Below are 5,327 nucleotides of genomic sequence, written 5' to 3'. Positions count from 1 at the left end.
GGAGGACTCATCATCGATCCAAGCACATTTGAAGAGGCAGGACATTTGACACCACAGGCTGGGCAGTGGGTGAGCCAACGACCTTAAAGGCCTTGGCCGTGCCCTTAACGGCCTGAAGAACTGCTCCTTGCGGGTCTCAGAAATTCTAAAGACACCCTCACTCAGCATGCGGGACAGAGGAATGCTTACCGTCCTGAGCCATCCACCAGCACGGGGTGCACCGTGGATGCCAGGCCACACCGACTCCACGACTCCGTGGGGCCTTTGTTGCTCATAAGCATCAATCATCTTCCTTGCAGCAGGCTGTGGGCCTTCCACGGCAACTGCCCCTGAGAAGTGTAAAGATACCACATGCATACTTATAAAACAGGTCCAGGTGCACTGGTCACCTCTTCAATGCCATTCTAGCTCACAGGGCAACTCACACACCTACTTTTCGTTGACTGACCTTCATTACCATGATTGACCTTCATTACCATGAATATACCTGACGCGTGTCATTCTGTGGACACTTAGGAAGCATGTGTGACTCAAAGGACAGCATGTGCCCACTGCTGAATCGATTTGCCTGTGGCTGTGCATGCCTGCGTGTGTATGTGTGTGTGAGAGTGAGTGTGTGTGTTTATGTGTCTTCCTCAGGCACATGTGTTTCCGAACACCACAAGGGGTGGTCATCGTCTGCAGCTTCCAGACCTGAACCTCCCTGCAACCCAAAGATCAAGACCCAAGCCTTCAATCAGTAGGATGTGAACTCTGACCTCACGACCATGCAGACATAGGCCCAAAGTCCCTTGACTAACAACCACCAAGTCTGGCGTGAGCACACATTCCTCCTCATGGGGCATCTGATGTCATGACCAGACACTCTCTGGCTGCCCTCTCAGGTTGAGGTGCACCTGGCAGAAAATCAACCACAACCAGCGCTGGAGATCGCCGCTGCAAAGTGCAGCACATCAGTTTGAAACTCAGTGTCAAGGCCAGAGGCGGTCTTCCCAATCTAGCCAAAGAACCTCAAGACAAGGGCTTCCTCCCCTCCACTCAGTCCACATGTCCGCACCATGCACTCAGGACACCCTGAGGATGCTTTTCCAACAGGACATCTCCGCCTGACTCCCTAAGGACAAGGTTGACAGGACACAACGCCTGTCATTGTTCTTGCATCAGACACATCTACAGGGCTTCCCTGCACTGACCTCTGAGGCAACATCCAATCACACAGCCAACTTGACCGCACTACTACCCACCACAATGCCTACAAATCAACGGTTCTCAACACCACGGGGTCTACATGCACGTTCCTGCTAAGTGAGCTACAAGCCACAGAACCACCAACCTTTCCAGCTTTCCTAAGCCAACGGTGTGTCCTTTAGTGTGACATTCCTGTCCTGGCCATCCTAGGACTTCAAATCAGTTAAGGGACCTGAAATGTTTCCCTGGCCATGCTGAGACTTCAAACCAGTTAAGGGAGCTGAAATGCTATGCCTAGGGCATAGTGGAATCCAACACGGGAACATCACCAACACGCAGAGGCATCCCAAGTCAAGAGATCCTCTGTGGCAATGCCCTGGGACTGCATACACATTGCCTAGAATGAACATAGACCTCCATGGATAGCCCCACACATGACTGGAAACCACTGGAGAACCCCAGGCCAAGGCTACAGCACATTCCTTCTAGATGCCTTCGGGATAGAAATTGCTTTCCAAGCAGGAAAAGAGGATCCTGAGCAGTGTTTGCTCACACGAGCTGCAGCAGGTGGGGCTGCCTGACAATGCATGCCAAGAGACCATTTCCAGGAAGATGTGCACAATGGTGGAGCCCACTACTCTGCTGAGAAGACCAGAAGTGACCCAGGGCCACAGACACCATCCTGACACTCACTCGCCCAGAGACATGCCCTCAAATACCCGCCCTGGCTGACCTGTCATCCACCAGAGAAATCCATACAAAGTCCATCACCACCAAGTGACAGCTCAATGCAGCTGAAGACACACACGTCCACATGAGCCCTCCATCACCTTTTGTCTGGGGTACTGTCCTGCCCAAGCCTTGGTCACTGCACCATGGTCATCTCATGGCTAGGGATGCAAAGAAATCCATGCCAGAGGGCACCTGTGACTGACGCTGGAAGGGAGCTGAAGAAGCTTTAGCCATCTGCGGCAACAACCATTGCTCTGCACTGTCCTCCAGCATCTAGGAACTCCCTTGTCATCAGCTAATGGAAAATGAAGACCAAGGTCTACCTGAGGCCTGGGCCTCATGCTCTCCTTGGCAGGGGACCTATGACCCAGTCCTTTGCACAAAGATACCCGCTGTGAGGTCCGAGTCTTTCTTCCTGGGAGCTCACCAGGCCAAGACCAGCCACACACTCCCCTAGGTCAAAACATTTCCACCTGCTTCCACAGCCGCCACATCACAGAGGGGCTGATCCCCCCAACTGTCCCAGCCATCTATGTCACACAGAGGGAATGTCCTAACATGCATGTGACAGGAGACTTTCATCTGTAAATGCCCTGGGTGGTGGAACCTATGGGAACCAGTGGAAGCTGTCCCTCGCCCCTACAGTCCCTGGGGGAGGCAACGTGCTGGACCTCAGTTCCGATGAGAACGACGGTATGAGTTCTCACTCATTTTGTTCAGCTTTTCCAAGGAATGTTTTTTTGGGGGACTCATCATCGATCCAAGCACATTTGAAGGGGCAGGACGTTTGACATCACAGGCTGGGCAGTGGGTGAGCCAATGACACCTTCGGCCTCCTGGGGAACCCAGAGCCACACCACAGAACAATGGGCACAGACCATCGACTCTGGGAGGGGAATTCACCATGGCATTAGTAGCCCACTGAGAAACAGTTCTTTGCAGGTCTCAGAAATTCAAAAGACATCTCTGCACACAGGGCAGAGGAATGCTTACCATCCTGAGCCACTCACCAGCATGGGGTGCACCAAAGATGCCAGGCCACACCAAATCAATGACTCAAGGCAGCCTCCGTTGGTCAGAAGAATTGACCATCTTCCTTGCCAGCAAGCGGTAGACCTCTCATGACAAAATGCTGCTGAGAAGTGTAAAGAAATCAAATGCATGCTTGAGAAACGGGCCCAGGTTCAATAGTCACCACTTCAATCCCATTCTTTCCTGCAGGGAAACTTGCATGCCGGCGTCTCCTTGGGCTCCATGACAGACTTCGATCTTCATGAATATACCTGACCCACGTCACTCTGTGGACGCCTAGGAAGCACACGTGACCACAACAATAGCACACACCCATTGGTGCATCTGTTTGCCTGTGGCTGGGCACGCCTGTGCATGTGTAGGTGTGTGAGAGTGTGTCTGTGTGTACGTGTCTCCCTCACACACGTTTCCCAACAGCACGTGTGGTCATAGTCAGCATCCTCCAGACCTGGAAACCATCCCCACGCCTGCAACCAAGCGGCTGAGGACACAGGCCTTCAATCAGAAGGATGTGAATTTTGACTTAGGGGTCAGATGGCCATTGGCCTGAGGTCTCTCGACTAACAGCCACCACCCCTGGCACGAGCATACACTCCTCCTCATGGGGCATCTAACGTCGTGACCAGACACTGTCTCTGGCCACCCTCCCAGGTAAGGCACACCTGGAACCAAACCAACCACAACTCGCCCTGGAAGGCACCTTTGCAATGGCCAGCACACTGATCTTAGACAAGGCATCAAGGGCAGAGACAGTCTTCTGAACCCAACCAAAGGACCTCAAAACACACACTTCCTCTCTCCAGTCAATTCACATGCCCACACCATGCCCTCAGGACACACGAAGGGAACGGTTACTTTTCCAACAGCACATTCCCACCTGAACCCCTAAAGACAAGGTGGACAGGACACCATCTTTCATTTTCCTTGTATTGGACACGCCTACAGGCTTCCCTACACTAATCGCTGAGCCAACATCCCACAATGCAGTCAACTTAAAAGCACTACCACCCACCCCAGCGTCGGCAAGTCACCACCACCTCAACACCATCACCAGGTTTACATGGACACAGCTATGAAGTGAGCTGCAGGACATAGAACCACCAAACCTTTCCGACTGTCCTAAGCCAACTATGTGTCATGCCAAAGTGGCACGGCTGTCCTGGCTGCACTGTGATGTCAAACTGGCTAAGTGAGCTGAAACGCTTCACTGCCCTGAGGATGCAGCAGAATCCAATACTGGAACATCACCAACACACAAAGGTGAAGAGGCATCCCAAGTCGAGACTCTCCAAGGCAGTGCCCCTAGGATAGCACATGCATTGCCTGAAATGCACATGGAACTCCATGAATATGCCAACTGTGACTGGACCCCACTGGCGAATCCCAGGCCAGGGGTAGGGCACATTCCCTCTGGACGCCTTCAGGATGAAGGCTGCTTTCAAAGTGGGAAATGCGATCCAGAGCAATATGTGCTCACACGAGCTACAGCAGGTGGGGCCACCTGGCAATGGCGAGCCAAGAGACCACTTCCAGGAACATGTGTACTTCTGCTACTCTGCCAGGAAGACTGGAGTGACCCAGGACGACAGGCATCAGCCTGACCCTTGTGCTCCCTAGGACCTGCCCTTGAAGACTCCCACTGGCCAACCTGTCATCCACCAGAGAAATCCACGAAGCCAGCCCATCACCACCGAATGACAGCCCAAGACCACTGACGGCATGTGTGTCCATGTGAGCCCTCTACACCTTTTTCTCTGGGGTACCAGCCTCCTGCCCAGGCTTGGCCACCACACCACAAGAATCTCACAGCTCGAGAGGTGAAAAAATCTGTGCTGGGGGGTCCCTGAAATCGACCCTGAAAGGAGGGACAAAGAGGATTTGGTTGTCTGCCGCAACATCCATTGCTGTGTGCCCTCCCCTATAACCCTTGGCACACCCCTGCCCTCAGCTAACCAAAGATCAAGACCAAGGACTGCCGCAGTTCTGGGCCTCGTGGTCTCCCTGAAAGGAGAACTGGAACATGTACCTGTCCCTCTATGCAAGGATGCCTGCAGCAATTTCCGGGTCTCCCTTCCTGGGAGCTCACCAGGCCAAGGCCAGCCCCACATTCCCCTAAGCCTGAGACATTTCTGTCCACTGCCATGGCCACTATTCCATCACAGAGCAGCCAATCACCCTATGACTCTCTGACCTGTGTACTTCACACAGAGGGAATGTTCCTAATGTGCATATGACAGAAGACTGTCACCTGTGAACGCCGTGGGTGGTGGAAGCTGTAGGGACTAGTAGAACTTGTCCCTCACTACTACAGGCCCCAGAGGAAGCAACGTGCTGGACCTCAGTTCCGATGAGAACGACGGTATGAGTTCTCACTC

The 5,327-nt window shown here is 53.2% G+C and overlaps 1 non-coding gene across 1 annotated transcript; it reads right to left on the bottom strand.

The window, feature by feature from the left end:
- Nucleotides 1-2,587: 2,587 nt before the first annotated feature.
- On the bottom strand, nucleotides 2,588-2,682 carry LOC113223060. The gene has a single exon (XR_003308594.1). It is a non-coding gene; the product is annotated as a small nucleolar RNA SNORD116 (small nucleolar RNA).
- Between the last annotated feature and the right edge of the window lie 2,645 nt (nucleotides 2,683-5,327).

This window comes from Piliocolobus tephrosceles, unplaced genomic scaffold, assembly GCF_002776525.5.
Source record: "Piliocolobus tephrosceles isolate RC106 unplaced genomic scaffold, ASM277652v3 unscaffolded_38325, whole genome shotgun sequence".
NCBI classification, from domain to species: Eukaryota; Metazoa; Chordata; class Mammalia; order Primates; family Cercopithecidae; genus Piliocolobus; species Piliocolobus tephrosceles.
The sequence above is the reverse complement of the archived record's forward strand: the minus strand, read 5'-3'. Positions and strand labels throughout refer to the sequence as shown.